The 26732-nt window shown below is 51.5% G+C and overlaps 2 pseudogenes; one reads left to right on the top strand and one right to left on the bottom strand.

The window, feature by feature from the left end:
• LOC137466906 (zinc finger protein 850-like) overlaps positions 1-26732 on the top strand; it is an 807951-nt pseudogene that overhangs the window by 544289 nt on the left and 236930 nt on the right.
• Positions 1-26732, bottom strand: part of LOC137466908 (zinc finger protein 850-like) — a 743182-nt pseudogene that overhangs the window by 488590 nt on the left and 227860 nt on the right.

Here is a 26732-nt window from a genome sequence, read left to right as displayed (position 1 = left end):
TCATACCTGAACTGGATGGTTCTCATCAACTGTTTTTATTACTATAGGTTTCATGTTCGATTTACCTCGAATTTTTGGTTTTGTCCACACCATGTCATGAATTTTGTCCTCATTCTCTTCCGTTAATTTGAATAGCTTAACCACCATTTTTCCTTCCTCTGGGAGTACTCCAATGTCTAACTGCACCTGTAAATCCCACCCTATTAGATTGCACCCTGCTTCTGGAACTAATAGGACATCCCCTGTTGAGGATTTTTTGCAGGACAATGGACACATTCAGCAGATGCACAATCCAGCCTTCTGGTAACAAAGGAATCAGTTCAAGAAACGGGGTCAGTGAATCCTTGATGACAGGAAAAGAAGAAGAAGTCAGAGGAGTCGGCAAAGTTGTCAGCAAAATAAAAAAGAGAACTCAGGGTGGGCCAGACAACCAAAGCAAGACGCGTCAAGAATCGGGTGATCCAATCGGCATTTAATTTTAGACACATAAACAACTAGGATTAACCAATCATGTATTAGCTAGAGGCTCGTGCACAGCAGAACTTATTATAAATACAGGCCTCAGTACAATAAAATTGGTTTCACTTGATCATATTGATCATGGTGAGATGTCCCATTTGTGATTCTCTGCACCGCAATTCCTATCTCAGACCCCAGGTCTAATGATGCATGGCGATGCATAGCATCCCTTAGACACTCTAGAAACTCAGATGGAGTCTCGGAAGGCCCCTGCTTAACAGAATTTAGGACAGACCAATTTTTGGTCTTTGGGATAGCTCTCTCCACTCCCAGTGCTATCCAATCTTGATAATCTGCTAATTTCTGTAACTCTGCCAATATATTTGGATCCCATTTAGGGTCCCTTGGAGAGGGAAAAATTCTCTTACATCCAATCACCAGCTTTTACAGTTATCCTCTGCCAAAGCCCCTTCTCAGGATCAGCTGCTTTTCTGTTTCAGTGAAAGTATCCAGTAATAACTGGGTGTCTCTCCAATCTGGGTTGTGTTGTTTGATAACATATCATAAATGCTTCGCAAAAAGTATCAGGTTGCTGTGGTAATTTTAGCAATCCTTTCCCATGCCTCTAGATCAGGGGTGGAGAATGGTACTTTAACCATCAGTCTCTCTCCTTCCGGTCCCACTGCCTCTAGCAGAGCGGCCTGTAACACTGCTTGTCTCCTGGTTCTGGACTAAACCGGACTGCCAGGAGGGGAGTGGGTTTGAGCGGATGTCCCTTCCAAGCCTAAGTCCTATTTTTTTGGAAAGTCCACCTCATCCTCATCCTCATCCTCCCGTCTCCTAGGAGGCAATTTCAGCAAATCTATTGTATCTTGTTCTTGAGCTGCAGCACGGTAGACCTTATCTGATTTGGTACATGGCTGTCCTATGCTGCATGCTGAGCAACATTGCTTAATTTGCCCTCTATTTCCTTTGTTTTCCTTCTCAAGGGCTAACACCAGTGGGTCTGAGGGAGCGCTGAGCCCACAGCCCGTCTCCCATTCCATATGATTTCACAAGGGGAGAAACATACCAGCAGAAGAGACCTCATCCTATTTCCTTCATGTCTTAAAAACAGCATTAACTGCAACAAGGTATTACAATCTAAAGTTCCTGCCGGTGGCCACTTGGCTTAGTCTTCCAGCCTGTATAATGGCCACTCCGCATGCAGCATTGGATTAAATCTTTCTTGTTCTCCAATCCCACCTTACTGGTGACTTCTTTCCAGTGGGTTCAGATACATCCCAAAGGGCTAGCTCGGGGAACTTCTTTGCTCTGGTGAGTTCCCATTATCTCCTTCTCCTTCTCACTTCCACCCAAAACTCCCTTCACAAAGCCTCGCAGTCCTTTCCTAATTCTCCTCCCACGTGCAACCCCAGGTTACAGGTACCAGATGTGATTTTCCACACACAAGCTTTAAAATCTGAGGTTCAATATCAGCTTGATTAGGAAACCTCTGTCCACACTCAGAGCATGTGCCCCGCCGCCTGCTGAACAGCAGTACCAACGCCTCTCACAAACTCCGCACTGCAATAGTGCCCATGGAGGGTGCCAGTCTCTCAAGGTGCCCAAGGCTCCCAAGAACTGCCCACAAAGGCAGGCTATTCCACTTACTCCTTCGTGAATTTCTAAATTCTCCACAGCAGGCTGCTTCCCATCTAGAGAAACTACATTACCAGCTTGTCGCTGCTGAGGTGGTTGCAATACAAAGTAGAGGCATTAAGCAGTCTTAGATGGCAACTCTTTATTATCGAAGATGGTTGACTTTTTATACACTTCTAATTGTTTATACTTCTTCTACTTTAACTATTGGCTACAGTAAATTAACATAACACTATGAGTGAAAAGTAACAGTGACTTTAATTGACTTTTAAAAAATGCTTTGTTTAGTTACAAAGTTTCCTCTTTATCTTTCTTCAATTCCTCTCTTCTCTTCGTCTCCTCAATAACAACCTTAAAAAAACTCCTTATCAGCTTCTTACTTCTCAACTTCTTTGCACTTCTTTAGCTAACAGACCCGCAGTTAGCACCTTCCACACCAGCTGAGGTCCAGTAAAGCCCCTCTAAATAAATCCATTCATCCCCTTTATCTGTCCAGTGATTTACTGGATTCAGAAATTCCCAGGGGTCAAGCCCGAACCACTAAGGCAGTGGAATCCTCTCAGTTCATCGAGCCATGGCCCTGGCTGTGTGAGGGGTGCTACGTGGACACGAGACAGCCGGTCCTGTCCCGCTGGGTCCCAGCAGTGCCTCACAGCAGTCCTGCATCCACGTCAGGATGCTGGCAAAGAGAGGTCCTGGAAGCTGAGGCAGCTGATTTTAAGCTTGTGCAGGGGCCTACAGGACAAGGCCAACGGTGTTCCCTCAGGATATAGCAGTCCTGAGGGGTCTCCCTCATTCAAACAAATCGGCAGACAAATGCATTGTCCGCCAAAAGCCCTTTCATTGACCTGGCAGGAGGGCAGGGGTCTGCACCCACTGAAATGTTTCTCTGCCACATATAAATTTCAGTGGGTTGATGTAGGAGTTGTATCAAAAACACCATCCATCTTTACACTGCTGAGGTGATTCCATAGGCAGGCGGTTAGAAATACATTGTGTCAGATTCCCATACTTGAAGCTGATGTCCAGGCCCTGGCCAGGAGCGGTCTCGATGCCCCAAAGCAGCACAAAGTCTTCCTCAGGGCTTCCCTGCACAGGGCTGATTCCACACTTGCCCTTAGTTCTTCTGGTAGACTGTGTCTAAAGCTTTTTGTCAGGTCACTCTCATGTCAAGTTAGGCCTGCCAGGTTTTTGTTATGCTAACTGCTGCTAAGTACTTAGGTACGTCTGTGCTAATTACTTGTTTACTCATGTGAATTGCTTGTGCTTACTTATGTCAAACCAAGGCCTTGTTCCATCCCCAAAGGTGCCTGAGGCCACCCGCTCCTTGTGGCACCAGTTGCTTTCCTGTGGGATGTTCTACCTCCCCGAGGGTAAAGAGGGAGCTGCAGAAAGAGCTTGCCAGGCTGCTCTCCATCCTTTCCCAGCACTCCTGGTGAAGTGGAGAAGTCCGAGCTGAGCGCAAAGGTGCAAATGGAGCAGCCGTGCACAGGAAGGCTCGGTGGGAAGGATGATCCAGGATCCATAGGCCTGGCAGCCTGAGCGTGCTCCAGGGGAAGGCCTTGGAGCAGATCCTCCTGAGTGCCATCCCACGGCACCTGCAGGGAACCAGGGCGTCTGCTGGAGGGTGGGAAAGCTCTGCGGAGGAACGGGGACAGCTGGGGCTCCTGGCGGGGTGTTGAGGGCTTCTGTGCAGGAGTTTGGGGGGCTTGGTGCTGGTGGGGTGTTGGAGAAGGAGTTGTCTGGAAGGTGAGAGGTCTAGGCTGGAATTTGAGTCAGTTTGAAGGCAGCATCTGTGCTTTGGCACAGCTTTGGTTATGGAGGGCAGAAGGAATATCTGTGACTTTTCCTCTTCATGGTCCTGATTGTCCTGCAGGGAAGAAGAGGGCAGAGCTGTACTTTACTGGCCACTCAGATCTCTGTACCAGGGGGAGGATTCGCCCTTTTGCCATCTACTCATTTCTTTGGGATACTATTGTACCACTGAGTGGACTCTCATTTCTTGAGAGCTTTTATTCCTTAAGAGAATTAGGATATTACCATTCCTTCATAGAAAACCGTTTGTAAACCAAAGAATGACCTCTTTTTTTGCCTCTGTGTAGTGCTCTGTTCTGTAAAGTGACTCTCAGTGGATGACATTAAGGCAAATGAGTTGCTGCTTTGAGATGGGAAGCAAAATTCCAACTCTTCACCTTCTCAGGTTATTCAAATTAATTTGGGAAGTTTGTAACTTTTTGAAACTACTTGAGTTGAGCAATGGGAAGTAAAGTTTTCCTGAACTGAGGATTCTAAAATGTCAGATTCGTCTGTGCCCTCGCAGCTAAGGTGTTTTTGTGCAGAAAGTAATTACTTCAATGAGAAAATAATTTCAGCATGGAGTAAGAGCTTCTGACAGAGACCAAGTGTTGCCAGCAGTTGCTCCAGGTGCTCCTGCCAACAGCCCCTGCAGGACAGAGCACAGCCCCTTGTGCACGTGGGCTTTGGCAGCCCTCTGGCAGAGAAGCCCTTTCAGGGCGGAGGTCTCTGGGGCAGGAGATGGGCACCGGTGCTGCCAGGGCTTGGGGGAACTCTGCTTTGGTGGGGACTGTGCCACACCTGCTGAAGTCAGTGCTTCCCAGGTCCCAGGGGTCAGAGCAGCATTCCTGCGTGGCCCACACGTTCCTCGTCTGTGTCACACAGCTGTGCTTAGGATGGCCACCACATGGGACGTGTCCCAAGGAGGCCGTGCCAGTTTCTGTGACGGCCCCGTGCCCTTCCCAGCGCGGCTGCGTCGGCAGCTGCAGGGGCTCCTGCTGCTCTGAGCCCGCAGAGCAGGGCAGCGTTTGCTGAGGGTTTCAGCTGTTCCCAAAGATCCTGTCGGGCTGTCTTAGACACTTGGGGTGAGGGATTCCTTCCAACCTGAGCCACTTTGGGTGGGCTGGGGGCAGCCCCAGGGCAGGGGTCAGTGTGTGCAGGGGCCCTTTGTGACACGGGGCAGCACGGTCACTGTGGCATGGAACGGGACAGCGTGTCCAAGGGCCCTTTGTGACACGGGGTGACATAGGAGCTGGCGGTGACAAGACCATGCCACAGTGCTCGGAGTATGCGACAGGACAGGATGGGACAGAGCGGTGCCGTGAGGAGCCCCCGCACAGCGCACTCGTTCGTGTCTGACCCGGAGCTTTTCCGAGGCATTATTCCTGCAGCTGACCTCGAGGCCAGACCACAGGACTTGGTGACCCGTGGCCTTCCCGAGGCTTCTCTCCTGCAGGTGTCCTTGAGGGCAGACCGTGGGACTCTGTGCCCCAGAGGCATCTCCCATCCCTGCCACCGGTGCCCTCGAGGCCAGACCACAATCCTTGACAGGAGTCTCCTGTCCTTGTGGCAGGAGCCCTCAAGACCAGAGTGCAGGACTTGCTGTCCTGTAGCCTTCCTGAGGCTTCTCTCTTGAAGGTGCCTTCCAGGCATGACTGCAGGCCTTGCTGACTCAGAGCTTTTCCGAGGCATCTCTCCTGCAAGTTGTCACAAATCCAGTCACTGACATGGAGCAGAGACCCACGAGAGTGCCCAAGCTGTCCTGGGTGGAGGAAGAGGAAGAAGGCGCTGGAGCTGGCCCTGCACAGGAGACCTGTGCTGCCCTGCTGGATATGCTCGTAGAGGAGGGGATTTGCAATCCAAAGCAAGTAAGCAGCCTGTGGCCAGGGTTTGATCCTCCCAAGAATTGCTTGGCCTCCCAAGCCATGCCTGCTGGTCACTGGAAGCCTTTGAGGCCATGGCAGTGTGGTGGGAAGGGAAGCACTTCTCTGGGGAAGCTGGGGACATTCCTCCCTCTGGCAGCTTTCCAAGTCTCCCTGTGCCTTCGCCAGGTGCCTGTCATGGTGAGGTACATCCACCAGTGGCTCATGGCCAGTCAGTTTGCTGAGGACAGGCTGAACAGGGCCCTGCTGGATCTCACCGAAGAACAGCCTGCTTATGTAGTAATGTGTCCTGGTTTTGGGCAAATTTGGGAGAAAACCATCAGAATGAGCCCCCAGAAAGCAAACCCCCACGGGCCCTCCCGACCTGGTTCGGGAAGAATTTCCTCAGAGAGTAGTGGAAACAACCTGTTTATCGAGCAGGCAAAGCACTCCCCAGCACAAAAAATAAGCAACACCAGATGACAAAAAGTCTTTCTATGCTCTGAAGAGGTGACAAATTCAGAAAGTCTCTGCTGGGAGTGGTGCCCAGTTCTCAGTCTCCGGTGCTGGAGATGGCTGCTGCAGGTCACAAAATGCTGGCTCTCGGTGTGTCTTGGTGTTTCCCAGGTCCCAGTCCTGAGCAGGTTCAAATGGTATTCAGGAAAGGGAAAGAAAAAAAACAGTCCAGGGAAAAAATTGGATTGCCTAGCTAAACTAACTAATAAGCAAAAGCAAGGGCAAAAGCAAGAACCAAAAGCAAGAGCAAAGTGAAAGCAAGCAAGCCAGCAAGCAAGCAAGAAAGCCAGCAAGCCCTAGCCTCTCTCCTAGACACAAACTGTGAGGGGAGGTGAGCCAGCTGATAACAAGATGAAAGAAAGCTTCACTTTTTGGAGCCAGTCCTGAAGGCACAGAACATAACATCAAGCATAAACAGAACACACAATTGGGGATGCAAGCACCATAACGTCACCCAAGGACATTCCACCCCATATCTCCAAATCGTCAACGTAACTACCAAACATCATGTAAAAACTTCATGAAGTTAAAACTTCCGTCTTTCACTTACTCAGACCCATTTCCTTCCATCTCACTTGCTCAAACTTTTGACACACATTTCCTTCCGTCTCACTTGCTCAGATCTTTGACACTTATACATTTCCTTCTGTCTCATGTCTGTGTGGTTTAATATAAAGACAGTGGCAGTAACATCCAGCAAACAGTGATATTTGCATATGAGGCTCACCCCACAATCAGATCTCCCTGGGGTACACATTGTGTTCTTCCATATTTCTGCATTATTCACCATGTACAACCTGGTCCCTGAGCAAAGACAATCCCACCAATGGGTTTGTCTGTACTCGAGACAGAGTTGATCCACACTGTCTTCCCAAACAAACCTCTGATATGTGCCACTGGGACTTTATCTCCGTCTACTATATTCAGGGACTCAGACTGGGCAGGACCTGCTCCACTGGTGGAACCTCGGGTGTTAACTAACCAGATGGCCTTTGCTAAATGCTGCTCCCAGTTTTTGAAAGATCCCCCACCCAATGCTTACAGGGTGGTTTTAACAGTCCATTGTACCTCTCCACTTTGCCTGCACCTGGTGCATGGTAGGGGATATGGTACACCCACTCAATGCCATGTTCCCTAGGCCAGGTGTTGATAAGGCTGTTCTTGAAATGAGTCCCATTGTCAGACTCAATCCTCTCAGGGGTACCATGCCTGCACAGGATTTACTTTTCAAGGCCCAGGATGGTGCTCTGGGCAGTGGCGTGAGGCACAGGGGAGGTCTCCAACCATCCCGTGGTGGCTTCTACCATTGTGAGCACGTAGCGCTTGCCTTGGCGTGTCTGGGGCAGTGTGATGCAGTCAATCTGCCAGGACTCCTCATACTTGGACCACCGCCCACCATGCCATAGGGCCTTCACTCACTTGGCCTGCTTGATCTCAGCACACATCTCACAGTCATGGATAACCTGAGAAATACTGTCCATGGTTAGATCCGCCACTTGATCTTGTGTCCACTTAGAGGTGGCATCTCTGCCCTGATGACCTGAGGCATCATGGGCCCATTGTGCTAGGAACAACTCTCCCTTGTGTTCCCAATCCAGGTCTATCTTTGACACCCCTATCTTTGCAGCCTGATCTACCTGCTGATTGTTTTGCTGCTCTTCATTAGCTCTACTCTTAGGGACATGGGCATCTATGGGGCGAACCTTCACAGGTAGTTTCTCTACCCGGGTAGCAATGTCTTTCCATTCTTCAGCAGCCCAAATTGATTTTCTTCTATGCTGCCAGTTAGGCGCTTTCCATCTCTGCAGCCATCCCCACAGAGCATTGGCTACCATCCATGAATCAGTGTAGAGGTAGAGCTTTGGCCACTTCTCTCTTTCTGCAATGTCTAGGGCCAGTTGAACGGCTTTGAGTTCAGCAAGTTGACTTGATCCACCCTCTCCTTCAGTGGTCTCTGTGGCCCATCGTGTGGGGCTCCATACGGCTGCTTTCCACTTCCGATTCATCCCTACGATGTGACAGGAACCGTCAGTGAAAAGAGCGTAGCGTGTTTCCTCTGCTGGCAGTTGGTTGTATGGTGGAGCTTCTTCAGCCCATGTCACTGGTTCTTGTTCTTCATCTGTGACACCAAAACTTTCACCTTGGGGCCAATTTGTAATTGCTTCCAAAATCCCAGGGCGATTCAGTTTACCAGTATGGGCGTGCTGCATGATGAGAGCAATCCACTTGCTCCATGTAGCACTGGTGGCATGGTGGGTGGAGGGAACCTTTCCTCTGAACATCCACCCCAGCACCGGTAGTCGGGGTGCCAAGAGGAGTTGTGCTTCCTTACCAATCACCTCCGAGATGGCTTGGACTCCTTCATAGACAGCCAAGATTTCATTCTCTGTTGGGGTGTAGTTGGCTTCAGACCCTCTGTAGCTCTGACTCCAAAATCCTAATGGTCGGCCTCGAGTCTCATCAGGCACCTTCTGCCAAAGACTCCAGGACAGACCATTGTTCCTGGCTGCAGAGTAGAGCATGTTCTTCACCTCTGGTCCCATCCTGACTGGGCCAAGGGCTACTGCATGGGCGATTTCCTGCTTAATCCAGGCAAAAGCTTGTTGCTGCTCAGAGCCCCAATGGAACTCGTTCTTCTTGCAGGTGACCAGGTAGGGAGGGCTCACAATCTGGCTGTACTCAGGAATGTGCATTCTCCAAAAGCCTATGGTGCCTAAGAAAACTTGTGTTTTCTTCTTATTGGTTGGTAGGAACATAGCTGTGATCTTGTTGATGACATCCGTAGGAATCTGACACTGTCCATCTTGCCACTTCACTCCCAAGAACTGGATCTCTTGAGCAGGTTCCTTAACTTTACTCTTCTTGGAGCGAAACCATCTTCCAGGAGCATTCGGATGATTTTCTCTCCTTTCTCAAACACTTCTGCTGCTGTGTTCCCCCACAGAGTGATGTCATTGATGTACTGCAGGTGTTCTGGAGCTTCACCCTTTTCCAGTGCAGTCTGGAGCAGTCCATGGCAGATGATAGGACTGTGCTTCCACCCCTGGGGCAGTCGGTTCCAGGTGTACTGCACGCCCCTCCAGGTGAAAGCAAACTGAGACCTGCATTCTGCTGCCAGTGGAATGGAGAAAAACACATTAGCAATGTCAGCAGTGGCGTACCACTTTGCTGCCTTGGACTCCAGCTCGTACTGGAGTTCCAGCATGTCTGGCACAGCAGCGCTCAGTGGTGGAGTCACTTCATTTAATGCACAGTAGTCCACTGTCAATCTCCATTGTCCTTCAGATTAATGCACAGGCCAAATGGGGCTGTGGAAGGGTGAGTGGGTTTTGCTGACCACTTCTTGGCTCTCCAGCTCTCGAATCATCTTATGGATGGGAACCACAGCATCTCGAGTTGTTCTGTACTGTCGGCGATGCACTGTTGAAGTGGCAATTGGTACCTTTGCTCTTCTCCCTTCAGAAGTCCTACTGTAGTTGGATTCTCGGACAGTCCAGGCAAGGTGTTCAATTGCTGGACGCCCTCTGTCACTGCAGCTGTTATCCCAAATGCCCACCTCAGTCCTTTTGGGTCTTTAAAATACCCCCTTTGGAGGTAATCTATGCCCAAAATGCATGGGGCCTCTGGGCCAGTCACAATAGGGTGTTTTTTCCACTCATTTCCAGTCAGGCTCACCTCAGCTTCCACCAAGGTAAAGTCCTGTGATCCCCCTGTCACGCCAGCGATGGAGACAGGTTCTGCCCCACCATGTCTCGATGGGACTAATTTGCATTTTGCATCAGTATCGACCAAAGCCTTCTATATTTGTGGTTCTGATGTGCCAGGCCAACAAATCCACACAGTCCAGAAAAAACAGTTTTCCCTCACCTCTACCTGGCTAGAGGCAGGGCCCCTCTAAGCCTGTTTATCCTTCTTTCCTTGGGCATATGTCTTAGAGCTTCCTTCAGGGGGATCAGACATGTCATCATCATCATCATCATCATCATCATCATACCTGGCAGCTTGGCTATGGGCAACTGGAGCTGCTTTCCTTTTGGTGGAACTTCCTCTCTGAGTCTTGCCTTCCTTCAATTCACGCACCCATAGTGCCAGAGCAGCAGTAGATTTTCTGTCCCATCTCCTCATGTTTTCTCCGCAATCACTCAGGAAGAACCACAGCTCAGCTCATGGGGTGTACCTTCTCTCCCCATCTGGGGAATGCCTGCGTTGGATACCAGGGCCTCTAATTTGTACTGATGAGATTTGGAGAGGGTCCTCTTTAATCTCCTCCCTGAGTTTCTTGTGATTCTCCTCTATCTTGTCTTCTAATTTCTGCAGACGTGTTTCCACTGCTGCAATTCTGGCGTCTGTTCGGCCACGCACAGCATCTGCATATGCCCGGAGCTTCTTCGCCATATTGAGCATGGTCTCATCCTTCTCATCCCGCTTCATTATTGCTAAAGCAGAAGCGCATTCATGTGGACCAAGCCGTACAAGTTTTCGCCACATCACAGATGTACATGGTACCATGTCTGGATTCCTAGTTGTTATGTCATCAGAGAAGATAATCTCTGCCACTGCCATTTCTCTCAGGCGTTGGATCCCTTGTTCTATAGCCTTCCACTGGGTCTGCTGCATATAAAGATCATCTGCACACAGGTATCTTTGTGCTACACTTTCCAGGACCTGTGCCCAGAGGCTGTGAGGGTTAGCCCCCTTCATCATTTCTTGGTCGATGACAGGATCATGTGACAGGGATCCCAAATGCCTCGCTTCAGTGCCGTCCAGAATTGTAGCTTCTCCTGCAGCATCCCAAAGATGGACCAACCAACTAATTATAGACTCATCAGGTTGTCGAGTGTAATCCTTTCTTAGGCCACGGAGGTCCTTTAGGGAAAAGGACTCAATATTGGCTTCTGATCTTGTACCAGTTTCTTTGACTCCTGATTTTGTGTCAGGAGGCGTTGAGGGTCCTTCTCCTACATCATAATCATCATCGTCATCCACTGGTCGATCGCTCTTGTCTGTGCACTTTCCACTTCTCGTGCTGGTAGCAACAGCCACTGACTGAGGCTTACAGTCTGGTTTAGCTGCTGGCCTTGAGCCTGGGCTGTTGGCTGCAGCCGGAGTGACTGGGATCACTGCTGATTTATCTCCCTGCCCCCCTTCCTCTGTCTGCTGCCCTACAGGATCTAGCAGAGTGCGATAAGCATATGCCAGGGCCCAGCTCACTGCAATGATCTTCTTCTCCTTAGAGGTATCATGGCACTTCTCTTTCAGGTACTTTGCCACCTCAGCTGGGTTCTGAATTTGTTCACATGGAAAGTCCCAGACTAGAGGGTCAGAAAACTCCTTTAAGATTTGGTCCATTTCCCACACCACACAGGATTTCTCACACCTGTGTCTACTCCTGGGTCAGGGGTCTCATCAGCCCTTCTAGAAATCTTAGCCCTCATTCTAGAGAAGCTGCAGACTGTATAGAGAAAGCTTACCAAATTAAATACCAGAAAGATGGTCTCTTTAACATTCAGGGGAAACTGAACATTCTCTAATAGGGATGTAACAGATTCAGAGGAGAAGAAGGAAAGCAAAGGCTGAAAAGCCTCATCTCCTGCTTCTCCTCTAACAAACTGGGTGCACAACCATAACCATGAACCAAACATTCCTGGAACAGACTCCAGCACCTTTATAAACCTCCTGCAAGCCATTACAACCAAGCCCAGCCCAATGGATATTCTGGTCAGTGCCCTTCTACTGCAAAAACTACGTATTAGGGACAATACCGGAGCTATTTCGGGATAAGAAAATAAACCTAGGGACCATAGAGGTATTAAGACCTCAAAAAACCCTAGGGACCAGAAACACATGCAGGCCTGCACCCCAAGAGACATTATGAATTCAAAAATCATAGCCAGTAACTCTCTATACCAGCCCAGAGTAATTGCAACCAAAATATGATTAGAACAGGGTTTTTTCCACTCTCTCGAGCCACGAGTTGGGTGCCAAAATATTTGTCCTAGTTTAGAGCAAATCTGGGAGAAGACCTCTGGAAGGAGCCCCCAGAAAGCAAACCTCCTACGGCCCCTCCCCCACTTGGTTCGGGAAGAACTCCCTCGGAGAGAACTGGAAAAAAAAAACAACATTTATTTAACAAGCAAAACACTCCCCAACACAAAAAACAACACCAGATGACAAAACTCTTTCACCGTTCTGAAGAGATGACAAATTCAGAAAGTCTCTCTGGGAGTGGTCGCCCGGTTCTCGGTCTCCAGTGCTGGGGATGGCTGCTGCAGGTCACAAAATGCTGGCTCTTGGTATTTCTTGGTGTTTCCCAGGTTCCAGTCCAGAGCAGGTTGGGATGGTATTCAGGAAAGGGAAAGGAAAAAAAAAAAGCAGTCCAGGGAAAAAATTGGATTGCCCAGCTAAACTAACTAATAAGCAAAAGCAAAAAAACAGGAGCGAGAGCAAAGCAAAGCAAGCAAGCCAGCAAGCCAGCAAGCCAGCCTTGCCTAGACACAGACCACGGCGGGGAGTTGAGCCGGCTGATAACAAGACAAAACAAACCTTCACTTTCAGAGTCAGTCCTGAAGGCACAGAACATAATATCAAACACAATCAGAACAAACGGCTGGGGATGCAAGCACCATAATGTCACCCTAGGACACTAACCGAAGGAGTTCCACTAAAGTGAAGATAGTCTCAACCTCCCATGACTGAGCAGCTGGGTATGATCTGTCAGATCCCGTTGAAGGTACCTCTACCATGTATGCCCAGGAAAGAAATAATAACCAGGGTTAGAGGGGCCCTGCCTCTAGCCAGAAAGAGGCACAGGAAAACCGGATCTTCTGGACAGTGTGGATCTGATGGCCTGGCACATCAGAGCCACAAAAATACGATGCCTTAGTTGACACTGGTGCGCAGTGTACTCTGATACCATCAGGACATGTGGGGGCAGAACCTGTTTCCATTGCTGGGGTGACGGGGGGATCACAGCAATTGGCCCTGTTGGGAGCCGAGGTGAGCCTGACTGGGAAGGAGTGGCAGAAACATCCTATTGTGACCAGCCCAGAGGCCCTGGGTATTCTGGGCATAGACTTCCTCCAGAACGGCTACTACAAAGACCCAAAGGGACTCAGGTGGGCTTTTGGCATAGCTGCTGTAGAGGCAGAGAACATTAGGCAATTGAACACCTTGCCTGGACTGTCAGAGCACCAATCTGCAGTAGGACTCCTGAGGGTGGAAGAGCAACAAGTACCAATTGTCACCTCGACAGTGCATCGCCGGCAGTATCGGACAAATCGGGATGCCGTGATCCCCATCCACAGAATGATCCGTTAGGTGGAGAGCCAAGGGATGGTCAGCAAAACCCACTCACCCTTCAACAGTCCCATCTGGCCTGTGCACAAGTCTCAATGGAGATTGACTGTGGACTATCGTGCCTTGAATGAAGTGACTCCACCGCTGAACGCTGCTGTGCCGGACATGCTGGAACTCCAGTACGAGCTGGAGTCCAAGGCAGCAAAGTGGTACGCCACCGTTGACATTCCCAACGCGTTTTTCTCCATTCCTCTGGCAGCAGAATGCAGGCCTCAGTTTGCTTTCACCTGGAGGGGCGTGCAGTACACCTGGAACCGACTGCCCCAGGGGTGGAAGCACAGCCCCACCATCTGCCATGGACTGATCCAGGCTGCACTGGAAAAGGGTGAAGCTCCAGAAAACCTGCAGTACCTCAATGGCATCATTGTGTGGGGGAACACAGCAATGGAAGTATTTGAGAAAGGAGAGAGGATCATCCAGATTCTGCTGGAAGCCGGCTTTGCCATCAAGAAGAGCAAAGTCAAGGGACTTGCCCGAGAGATCCAGTTCCTGGGGGTAAAATTGCAAGACGGATTGTGTCAGATTCCCACTGAGGTCACCAAAAGGATCCCTGCAATGTCTCCACCGACCAGCAAGAAGGAAACACGAGCTTTCCTAGGTGCCATAGGTTTTTGGAGAATGCACATTCCCGAGTACAGCCAGATTGTGAGCCCTCCCTACCTGGTCACCTGCAAGAAGAACGAATTCCACTGGGGCCCTGAACACCAACAAGCTTTTGCCCAGCTCAAGCAGGAGATTGCTCAGGCAGTTGCCCTTGGCCCAGTCAGGATGGGACCAGAGATGAAGAATATGCTCTACTCTGCAGCTGGGAACAATGGCTTGTCCTGGAGCCTTTGGCAGAAGGTACCTGTGGAGACTCAAGGCCGACCACTGGGATTCTGCAGCTGAAATTACAGAGGGTCTGAAGCCAAATGCACTCCCACAGAGAAGGAAATCTTGGCTTCCTATGAAGGAGTTCAAGCTGCCTCCGAGGTGATTGCCACAGAAGCACCACTCCTCCTGGCACCCTGACTGACGGCACTGGGGTGGATGTTTAAAGGAAAGGTTCCCACTACCCTCCACGACACTGCTGCCACATGGAGCAAATGGATTACTCTCATCATGCAGCACACCCGGATTGGAAACCTGAATCGCCCCGGGATTTTGGAGATAATTACAAACTGGCTGCTGGTGAGAACTTTGGTCTCACTGACGGAGAGCAGCAGGAACAAGTGACAAGGGCTAAAGAAGGTGCACCATGCAACCAACTACCAGCAGAGGAAACTCGATACACTGTTTTCACTGACGGTTCCTGTGGCATCATAGGGATGAACTGGAAGTGGAAAGCAGCCATATGGAGCCCCACAAAACACGTAGCACAAGCTACCAAAGGAGAAGGTGGATCAAGTCAACTTGCTGAAGTCAAGGCCGTTCAGCTGGCCCTGGACATTGCTGAGAGAGAGAGAAGTGACCAAAGCTCGACCTTTATATGGATTCTTGGATGGTAGCCAATGCTCTGTGGGGCTGGCTGGAAAGGTGGAAAAAGGCCACCTGGCAGCGTAGAGGAAAACCAATCTGGGCTACTGATGTGTGGAAAGACATTGCCTCTTGGGTAGAAAATGTGTCTGTGAAAGTCTGTCATGTAGATGCCCATGTCCCCAAGAGTCGGGCTAATGAGGAACACTGAAACAAGCAGGTATATCAGGCTGCAAAGATAGGGGTGTCAAAGATAGACTTGAATTGGCAACATAACAGGGAATTGTTCCTAGCTCAATGGGCCCATGATGCCTCAGGCCATCAGGGCAGAGATGCCACCTACAAGTGGGCATGAGACCGAGGGGTGGATTTAACCATGGACAGTATTTCTCAGGTTATCCATGACTGTGAGACGTGTGCTGAGATCAAGCAGTCCAAGTGAGTGAAGCCCCTGTGGTATGGTGGGCAGTGGTCCAAGTACAGGTATGGGGAGGCCTGGCAGATTGACTACATCACACTGCCCCAGACACGCCAAGGCAAGCGCTACGTGCTCACAATGGTAGAAGCCACCACGGGATGGTTGGAGACCTCCCCTGTGCCTCACACCACTGCCCGTAACACCATCCTGGGCCTTGAAAAGTAAATCCTGTGCAGGCATGGTACCCCTGAGAGGATTGAGTCTGACAACGGGACTCATTTCAAGAGCAGCCTTATCAACACCTGGGCTAGGGAACATGGCATTGAGTGGGTGTACCATATCCCCTACCATGCACCAGGTGCAGGCAAAGTGGAGAGGTACCATGGACTGTTAAAACCACCCTGTAAGCATTGGGTGGGGGATCTTTCAAAAACTGGGAGCAGCATTTAGCAAAGGCCATCTGGTTAGTTAACACCCGAGGTTCCACCAGTGGAGCAGGTCCTGCCCAGTCTGAGTCCCTGAATATAGTAGACGGAGATAAAGTCCCAGTGGCACATATCAGAGGTTTGTTTGGGAAGACAGTGTGGATCAACTCTGTCTCGAGTACAGACAAACCCATTGGTGGGATTGTCTTTGCTCAGGGACCAGGTTGTACACAGTGAATAATGCAGAAATATGGAACCACACGATGTGTACCTCAGGGAGATCTGATTGTGGGGTGAGCCTCATATGCAAATATCACTGTTTGCTGGATGTTACTGCCACTGTCTGTACATTAAACCACACCGACATGAGACAGAAGGAAATATTTAAGTGTCAAAGGTTTGAGCAAGAGAGATAGAAGGAAATGTGTGTCAAAGGTTTGAGCAAGTGAGATGGAAGGATGAGTAAGTGAAAGATGGAAGTTTTTACTTGATGAAGTTTTTACATGATGTTTGGTAGTTAGGTTGACGATTTGGAGATATGGGTTGGAATGTCCTAGGGTGACGTTATGGTGCTTTCATCCCCAATCGTGTGTTCTGTTTGTGCCTGATATTACGTTCTGTGCCTTCAGGACTGACTCTGAAAATGAAGGTTTGTTTTGTCTTGTTATCAGCCAGCTCACCTCCCCCATGGTCTGTGTCTAGGAGAGGCTAGGTTTCCTTGCTTGCTTGCTGGCTTGCTTGCTTTCGCTTTTGCTTATTACTTAGTTTTTTTTTTTTTGTTTTTTTTTTTGGGGTTTTTTTTTTGGTTTTTTTTGTTTTTGTTTTTTTTTTTTTTTTTTGCATTGGTGAGTGTTTTGCTTGTTGAATAACCGGGTTTTTTTCTACTCCTCTCCCAGGAAATTCTTCCCGAACCAGGTAGGGGAGGGGCTGTGGGGGGGTTTCCTTTCTGGGGGCTCCTCCTGGAGTTTTTCTCCCAAATTTGCCCTAAACTAGGACACCTTGGCATGTCAAGGGCTGCTTCTCATCTGCCCCTGAAGCACTGGGACTTGTGGCTTTCCTTCCTATGGGAGAGAACTGTCCTTCTCCTCCAGTGACCGAGGGCCAAAACCGGGATTCCTTCTCCAAATTTCTTTATATGCAAAGATTGTTCCCAGATGAAATCTGCCAGGAGAGACAGGTCTCGCTGCCTTGGCCACCCAGGGGCCACCTCTCATCTGCCTTTGAGACACTGGGACCATGTACTTTTCTTTCTTACGGGAAAAAACCATCCCTCTCAACCAGGCACCCATGGCCAAAATTGGGGATCTGCCTCCAGAATTCCCTGTATCCAAGCATAGCTCCCAGAAAAAAGCTGCCAGGCGAGACAAGTCTGGCTGGCCTTGACTTCCTGAGGGCTGGCACTCATGTGCCTCTGAAACACTGGGGCTCTGTGCTTTCCTTGCTAATGAAAAGAACTCCTCTTCCTGTCCAGGTGCCCACGGCCAAATTTGAGATTCCACTTCCAAAATGCCCTGTGTCCAAGGATAGCCCTTAGATAAAAGGTGCCAGGAGAGACAGGTCTGGCTGGCTTGGCCTAAGGGTGGCCACCTTTAAACTTCTTCCAGAACACTTGCATTTTATGCTTTTCTTTCCTATAGGAAAAAAACATCCATCCCGACCAGGCACCCATGGCAAAAACTGGGATTCCACCTCCAAAACTCCATACATCGAAGGATTGCTCCCAAGTGAAAGCAGCCAGGACTTAAAGGTTTGGCTGCCCTTGGCCTCTTGGGAACTGCCTCTCACCTGCCTCAAAACACTGGGGCTCGATGCTTTCCTTCCTATGGAAAAGAACCGTCCTTCTTCTCAAGGTGTCCATGGTCGAATTTGATATTCCTCCTCCCAAATTCCATATATTCAAGGATCCCTTCATGACAAAAGATGCCAGGACAAACAGGTCTGGCTGGCTTGGCCTCCCAGGAGCCACCTCTCTCCTCTTCTGCCTTTGAAACACATGGGCTCTGTGCTTTCCTTCCTGTGGAAAAGAACCGTCCTTCTTATCTATGCAGAAATGGCCAAAATTGGGGCTCCACCTCCCAAATTCCCTATATCCAAGGGTTGCTCCCAGGCAAAATCTGCCAGTACCATCCATTCTGGCTGGCCTTGGCCTCTGGTGGCTGCCCCTGCCACACTGGGGCTCGGTTCTTTCCTTCCCATGAAGATCACTGTGACATGGTGGGGACCTCATGGAAGCAAGGGGATCATTGTGGCACCACTGGAGCCCATGGAACCAAGGGGCCATGGTGACACAGCGGGGCTTCATGGACCCAGAGACCATTATGACTCTGTGGGGCCCGATGGAACCATGGAGGCCATTCTGACCCTTCAGGGCCTCGTGTCACCAAGGGGGCATTGGGACACCTCAGGGCCTCATGGAAGCAAGGGACCATTGGGACACAGTGGGGCCCCATGGAACCGAGGGAACATGGAACAGGTCTGGCTGGCTTGGCCTCCCAGGGGCCACCTGACAGGACTGGCTGATCTTGGAATGCCAAGGACTGCCTCTCATCAGCTCCTGGAGCACTGGGGCTCCGTGCTTTCCTTGCTAAGGGAAAGGACTGTCCCTCTTTTCAGATGCCCATTGCCAAAATTGGTATCCTCCCTAAAAAATATGCTCTATGCAAAGGTATCTCTCAGAAAAACCTGCCAGCTCTAGCTGGCCTTGGCCTCCAGTGGTCACCTCTCATCTGCCCCTGAAACAGAGGGGCTCTGTTCCTTCCTTCCTATGGATAAAAAACAGCCTTCTTGCCAAAGACCATGGCAAAAATTAGACTTTGGCCTCCCAAATTCCATATATCCAAGGATTGTGCCCAGACAAAAGTAGTCAGGACAGACAGGTCAGGCTGGCCCTGTTCTCTGGTGATTTTCTTAGATTATGACCTGAATGTTTTCACTTGAAAACATCCTGGAGAGGGCCCGGAGATCTCACAAGCTGGGATTTTGGGGCCTTGGGCACATGACCACTACATATGGACAAAGGAGCTCTGTGCTCTGTGCTGTTGTGGTGGTTTTGCATCACGGAAGTGATGTCCTGAGAGAAGCTGCTCGCAGTTTCCTCTGTGTCTGACAAAAAAACCAATCAGTAATTAGCTTTGAGAGCTGACAATCTGTTAAACCACTAAGGAAACTGCACACGCCTCTGTGAAGACACAAGTTAAAGATGGAGAAGCCTGGCTGGGTCTGTTTCCCTTCTGGCCAGCCAAGAGGTGACCAGGCCGGCCCAGCCCCGTCTCAGCCAGGCCAGGCCGGGCGGCTCCTGCCGTGGGGCCGGGCCCCTTCCCAGGGAGCCGCCAGGCCCCATCGGCTGCCGGGCAGGGCAGGGGAGGCCGCGGGGCCGAGGCCGGGCCGGGCCGTGGCTGCGGTTGCTGACATCTGGCCGCTACCGAGCCCTGCCCCGCCGCCAGCCCGGGCCCAGCCAGGATCCGCCGGGCCCCAGGAGCAGCCCCGGGCCGGGCCGGCTCGGCCAAGGTTCTGCCGCCCTTGGGGTTCCCCCATAACCAGCGGGCAGGGGAGGAGAAGCCATGGGCCCCGGCCGTGCTGCTGCTGTGCTCTGGCCTGGCTGCTGAGATCCTGGCCCTGCCCCAGCACGGCCCAGCCTGACACAGCCCCAGCGCAGCCGCTGCAGAAACCTCCATGGTAAAACAGCTCCGGCCGCAAGTACCGAGCCCGGCCGGGGTCACGGAACCATCTGCAGGCCCCGGCTGAGATATTGACTCTTCCAGTGCTTCCATCCTCCCTCGAGGGAGAGAAAAGGACAAAGTGCAGGCACACAGAGGGGCAACATGAAGACACTGAGGTCAGTGAAGAGGAAGTTGAGTCCCAGATGGGAAGGATGAGGAGATGCCTTGATCTTGGGGCTGAAATACTCTGTTCAGGCTATGGAGAAGGATGTAATTGATACATCAGACTCTCTTTTTTCCTATAACACATTGAAAAGTATGGGGAGATGATATGTTCAGCAACGGCTTCCATGTTAATGTAAGGAAATGTTGCAGTAGCTGTGATCCCATGAGAAGTTTGAACAATGAAAGAGAGCAGAGTGATGAGACCCTGTGGTCCCAGGGAGAGAAGAAGACCTCTGTTCCCAGAGATGACGATGATTTCAGAAATAGATGAAGAGAACCTTTGCTCTTAAACACCTCATCTTTAAATTTATACCCCATAGGTTGGTATGGCCCATAAACATAGCTGTGGAAAGGCTGTGAAAAAATGTGAGGGACTTCACGATTCTAGGTTTTTCCAGGCAGCTGCTATTCGTGTAAATGAAAAGTCATGAGACAACTGTGGTCTTGTGGAGAAGTCTCCATAACATTGACAAGAGGAACTTCTCTCTCTAAGTGAAGAAAGACTATTCTAGAGGTGGCAAAGTGACTGAAATTTTATGTTTTGCCTCTCTTCATTGTCAGGTTCTATAGAGAGAGGGAGTGTTCTGAAAGTTTTCCTCTGATTCTTATTACTCTTTCTTTTAGTTACTGTTAATAAACTTTTCTTTATACCCTTTTAAAGTTTTGAGCCCACTTTGCCTTTCTCCTAATCCTATCTCAGAGCAGGAAATGAGTGAGTATATTCTAGTGAGTGCTCTGGTAATTAGCCAACACTGAACCCACCACACTAATTGATGCATTAGCTGAGAAAACTCAAATTGGTGAACCAAAACCACTACAGAAACTTCCTGCTGAACTGCCCCAGACAAGAGGGAAATCAAGGCAGAGCCATGGTTTGTTAGGACTTGCTTGATCCAAATGAGCCCCGTGGTGCATTTGGAGCTGAGCCCTGGAACCTCAGGGCCTGAGAGGAGATTGCACAAATCTTTCCAGGAGTCCAAGTCAGAGGAAAAACCCAAAGTTTCTCAAGACATTAATGGGTGCCACGGAGGTCCATCCCCAACACAGGCTCCTCATGGACTCCTTCGAGGAGAGAACTGGAGGCCAGGATGGCACAAAAACCTCTCGGAGACTCAAAATAGCACAAAAACCTCTCAGTGTGGAAAGGAAAATCCAAAGTACTTTAAACTCCTTGAGTATCTCAAAACATTAATGAGCCCCACTGAGTGTCAGCACAAAGCTCTCAAGGGACTCGTTAAAGCAGATAATTGGGGCCATGATTGCACAAAGTTCTCACAGAGTCTGTAGCAAAAGGGAAACACCAAGTACCTTAAAAGAACTGAAGTACCTTGAAGCAATAATGAACCCCACTGAGTGTTGTTCCTGACAAAGCCTCTCCAGGGACTAATTACAGCGGATAATTGGAGGCCATGATTGCACAAAGCTCTCAGAGACTCCAAGGCAAAAGCCAAAGCCAAAGTGCTTTGAAAAACCTGCAGTCCCTGGGAGCATGAAGGAGCCCCCAGGGCCATTCCTGAGCAAGGCTCCCCAGGGACTCCTTTCAGCAGATCCTTGAGGCCACTGGGATGTGGGCTAGGGGGGGGATGCTGAGGGCGGGACAAGGGGCTGACAGTGCCCAGCCTGGCTGGGGCTGTGCCAGGAGGCCCCAGTGCCTCAGGACAAGGTGTCTCCTGACAACCCTTGGTGGCACAGAGCCTGCTGTGCCCCAGGGCACCAGGACTTGGCTTCTCTTTGTCCCCACCTGTCATCAGTGCCTCCAGTTCTCTGCTCTGCCTGGGGCCTGGGGACACTTTCTCAGTCGCGTCCCTCAGTGGGACCCATTAAAAGTAAAAGAAACTTTGGAGTTGGATTCTGACTTGGAGTTCTGGAGAGGTTTCTGCAGCTCCCTCTCAGGGCCTGATGTTCAGGGCCTGAGCACAAAGCCCCAGAGGGTCATTAAAGTCCTTGTGCTGTGTCTGTGCTGCTGAGCTGGGCCGGGCTCCTGGCACAGAGGGTGATCCTGGTAACCAAGGAGAGCTTCAAAAGCACATTTCTCTGGATGAGCAGCTCTTCTCCCAGCCCAGCAGGGCTGGGGCACTGCCTGCAGCCAGCCCGGGCACAGCACAGAGGCACAGAGAGCTTCCATCAGTCAGGGCTGGGAAGGTGCTGAGAAGTGCCTGGGGCAGAATCCCTGGCAGCCCTTGGCACAGGAACCTCTGGCTGCAGGACAATGCAGCTGCAGCTCCTGGAGTGATCTCCTACACCTGGAACATCCCAATGCGCACAGACCCTGTGAGTACAACTCTGAGTATTTCTGATGCAGGTCAGGTGAAATGCTCATGAAGCTCTGACATGCTGAGGGGTTCTGATCAGTCACAGAATAGTTCCAGAACAAGGATTTTGATAAAAATGAGGAAACTTCCTAAGAATTTTTATTCAATTTCGTACTGTTGGAGAATGGCAGGGAGGGAGGAATAGATATTAACGGTTGATTAGGAATTTTGACAAGCACCTGAGACATCCAAACTATTACCTTTAGTGATCATTAGGTTCACAGAAGATCCCTAACGTGCCTTCAGCCACTCTGCCCATGGACAGCAGCAGCATCACCTCTGCTGGAGCCTTTAGGCTCAGTCTGAGCTGTCCTTTCTCCAAGCTGCAAACAGAACCTGCCCCCAGCCAGTGCCCTGCAAACGGGCAGGGTTCTGTCAGGCCAAGGAGAGTGCACAGAGATTTGGGGTCTGTGAGTGCTGGCAGGGAGAGATGAAGCACAGAGAAACACCTGCAGGAGGAAAATCCCCAAGAAGCAGAGAGAAGATCAGGGAAGGAGAGAAAGCAAAACCCAGAAATGCTGTGGCAGGGAGAGTTTAGAGATGTCCAGAGGATCCCCTCCAGTGCAGCCCCTCCCTCTGAACAAGCCCCCTCCCTCCTGTCCCCCCAGCCAAGCCTCTGCCCTCAGGGCCGGGGCTCCAAGGCGTGCAGCCCCTCCTGTGCAGGCAGAGCTGCAGCAGAGCCGTGGGGCAGCTCTGCAGCCCCGGGCCCAGTTCCCTCTGCAGAGCACAGGGCTGGGAGCAGCTGCCCGGCACTGGGGGCTCTGGGAGGGGGCACAGCTGGCTCAGGGTGACACAGCTGTCCCCTGTGCCCGGCTCTGGGCAATGCTGTCAGTGCAGCCAGGGAAGGAGCTGCATCTCCCTGCATCCAGTGCCATCAGAAGGACACTTGGAAGTCTCCCTGAGATTTCAGTCCAAGCTGGGAGCTTCAATCCAGGATGCAAACCTATCCTAGAGCATCTCTGAGTTATAAGATTGATGGGGAAAGGCAGAGGTGTTGTGACACTGAAAATGCTGCTGGGTTGATGAAATGAGCAACGTGAGTCCTTGGCTACAAATGTGGAGCTGGGCTGTGGTGGATCCATCTGCTCTCAGCAGTACCTAGTGACATTTTAGTACAAGGGTGGGAAGGTGATCACCCTCTACCTGAGAGAAGTTAAATCCCGGAGAAACTCTGTACAGGTCAGAATGACAGACCATATCCCCTCACTCTATACTCATCACTTTACCTCACAGAACTTCCTCTGTTCTCCCTGAGTGCAGCGGAAATGCTGAGGGTTTCTGATATCTAAGAATACCAGGAGAGACATGGGGGGAGGTTATGAAGAAAACCCCAGAACTCTTGAACACAAAAGGCTGTCTATGTGTGTTCCAGGGAAGTGAGTATGGGAAATGGCTTTGATTTTGGTTTCAGGCATCTCCTCTAACTCTTCTCTGTCCTTTCTCCATGAGCAGGTCCCCATGTGCAGCCACAGCCAATGTCCAACAGCAGCTCCATCAGCCACTTCCTCCTGCTGGCACTGGCACACACGCGGCAGCTGCAGCTCCTGCACTTCTGCCTCTTCCTGGGCATCTCCCTGGCTGCCCTCCTGGGCAACGGCCTCATCATCAGCGCCGTAGCCTGCGGCCACCACCTGCACACGCCCATGTTCTTCTTCCTGCTCAACCTGGCCCTCAGCGACCTGGGCTCCATCTGCACCACTGTCCCCAAAGCCATGCACAATTCCCTCTGGGACACCACCACCATCTCCTACACAGGATGTGCTGCTCAGCTCTTTTTTTTTGTTTTTTTTATCTCAGCAGAGTTTTATCTCCTGACCATCATGTGCTACGACCGCTACGTGTCCATCTGCAAACCCCTGCACTACGGGACCCTCCTGGGCAGCAGAGCTTGTGCCCACATGGCAGCAGCTGCCTGGGCCAGTTCCTTTCTCTATTCACTGCTGCACACGGCCAATACATTTTCCCTGCCCCTGTGCCATGGCAATGCCCTGGGCCAGTTCTTCTGTGAAATCCCACAGATCCTCAAGCTCTCCTGCTCCAAATCCTACCTCAGGGAATTTGGGCTCATTGCTGTTAGTGTCTGCTTATCATCTGGCTTTTTTGTGTTCATTGTTTTCTCCTATGTGCAGATCTTCAGGGCCGTACTGAGGATCCCCTCTGAGCAGGGACGGCACAAAGCTTTTTCCACCTGCCTCCCTCACCTGGCCGTGCTCTCTCTGTTCCTCAGCACTATTATGTTTGCTCACCTGAAGCCCCCCCCCACCTCCTCCCCATCCCTGGATCTGGCCCTGTCAGTTCTGTACTCGGTGGTGCCTCCAGCCCTGAACCCCCTCATCTACAGCCTGAGGAACCAGGAGCTCAAGGCTGCAGTGTGGAGACTGATGACTGGATGGTTTCAGAAACATTAAACTGCTGGCCAATTTCTGCAAATCACTTGTAATAAAAGTCACCTTTGATATGTCCTGTTGGTTTCATTTTGGAGCTCCTTTGTCTTTGTTTTCCTTTCTTAATATTGTCCACAAGGAAATGTCATTGTTTGTTCCATTTCACATTTTGTTTCCCTCCACCTTCCCTGTGGCCAGAGACTGTGTCAGTGAGGGGCTGCACTCTCGGTGGCTTTAAAGGAACTCAAGGATGTCCCAGCAAAGTTTTCTGCAGAGATGTCGTTTGTTGCCTTCCCCGGAGCTGCAGCAGCAATGTCTGTGTGCAGAGCTGGGGCAGATCAGTGCTGGCACAGCAGCTGTGCCCAGCAGCAGCAGCACTTGGTGTTGCCAGTGCTGCTCCCGTGGCCCTGCCCCGCTGCCCTGGTGGCCCTGGTGTTGCTGCAGGGCCTGAGTGCTCTCGGGGCCGGGCACAGTCCTGGGGGTGGCAGTGCCGGGGCTGCAGCAGGGACAGCCCATGGGCACTGCTGGGGCAGCGCTGACGCCTCAGGCCAGGGCCTGGGGGCTCCAGGCTCCTTGCCCAGGCTCTCTCAAGAACACGGCCAGGCCAATGCTCAGCACAGAAAACCCCCGTGAGCAGCCCCAGGCTGGCCGTGGGCAGGCTGGGGGCAAACAGCATGGCTGGTGCTCTGCAAGGGCCCTGGGGGAGACGGGAAGGAGCAGCAGAGCAGGGGCTGATCCATCCCCAGTGCGCTGGACAGCCCAGGGCAGCGTCCCAGAGCGTCCTCATGGAGCTGCCAACAACATCCCCCCTCTGCAGCCCTGGCCTCTCCCCCAGCTCACACAGGTGCCGCATCCTTGCAGGCACAGCCACGGCAGCACTGGCTCAGGAGCCCCTGTTTGCACTGCACACAGCAGGCGGGAGCACCCCCATGCTGCTGCTGTGGGGACATGAACCTGAGGGAGCACAAATGCCATCAGCCCCTGGGGCCAGGAAGGGCTGGGGGACGCCAGGGAAACCACTCAGCTTTGTCCTGGCCTCTGCAGTCAGCCAGAAAGTTTGTTCCCATCAGCTGGGAGTTTCCTGTCCCACTGCAGACGCTGTTGCTCAGAGCCAGGGCTGCCTGGCAGCCACCCCCAGACTGCCCTGAGCATTTCCTTGGCTTCACCTTTGCTTTCTTTTTCCTTCCCTTGTACATATTTCTTCCTGTTGCCCATCCCAGTTCCCTCCCCTACAAGCAGCCCATCCCTGTTTGCCCTTTCCTCTCTGGCCTCACTCCCCATTCCAGTTCCTGACTTGGCACCCTGGGAACGGCCCTTGGGGAGCAGGATCATCCCACAAGTGCTGCAGGAATTGTCTGCAGGCTCCTGCAGTGCCTCGTGCTGCTCCCTTGCCAGAGGCACCCAAGGCCAGGGGGGCACATCTGGGCTGCTGTGTCTGGCTGTGGGGCTGCCTGTTCTGGGCAGTGAGGAGGGGCTGCAGAGGCTCTGCAGGACTGACAGGATGGGCTTTGGGGCTGTGAGGAGAAGCTGAGGGACCTGGGCTGCTGGAGCTTCTGAAGAGGAGGCCCAGGGCTCCTCCTGCAACTGCTCCCAGGGTGGTTTCAGAGAATCACAGAATCAGCAAGGCCTGAAAAAACCTTGGTGATCCTCAAGTCCAGCCTGTGCCCTGACACCGCCTTGTGTCCCCTGAGCCTCCTCTTCTCCAGGATCAACAACGCCAGCTCCCTCAGCCGCTCCTCACAGGACTTGTGCTCCAGACCCCTCACCAGCCTTGTTGCCCTTCTCTGGACACGCTCCAGCCCCTCCAGGTCCTTCTTAAATTGGGGGCCCAGAACTGGACACAGCACTCGAGGTGCTGCCCAACCAGTGCTGAGCACAGGGGAAGAATCACTACCCTGGTCCTGCTGGCCACACCATTCCTGATCCAGCCCAGGAACCGTTAGCCTTCTTGGCCACCTGGGCACACGGCTGGCTCATGTCCAGCCTGCTGTCCATCAGTCCCTGCCGGTCCCTTTCTGCCTGGCTGCTGTCCAGCCACTCTGTCCCCAGCCTGTAGCGCTGCAGGGGTTGTTGTGGCCAGAGTGCAGGACCCGGCACTTGGACTTGTTAAACCTCACCTTGTTGGATTTGGGCCCTGGATCCAGCCTGTCCAGGGCCCTCTGCAGAGCCCTCCTGCCTTCCAGCAGATCAACACCCCCAGACAACTTGGTGTCACCACGGTTCCAT

The sequence above is a fragment of the Anomalospiza imberbis genome, unplaced genomic scaffold (assembly GCF_031753505.1).
Source record: "Anomalospiza imberbis isolate Cuckoo-Finch-1a 21T00152 unplaced genomic scaffold, ASM3175350v1 scaffold_47, whole genome shotgun sequence".
Classification (NCBI taxonomy): domain Eukaryota; kingdom Metazoa; phylum Chordata; class Aves; order Passeriformes; family Viduidae; genus Anomalospiza; species Anomalospiza imberbis.
The sequence above is the reverse complement of the archived record's forward strand: the minus strand, read 5'-3'. Positions and strand labels throughout refer to the sequence as shown.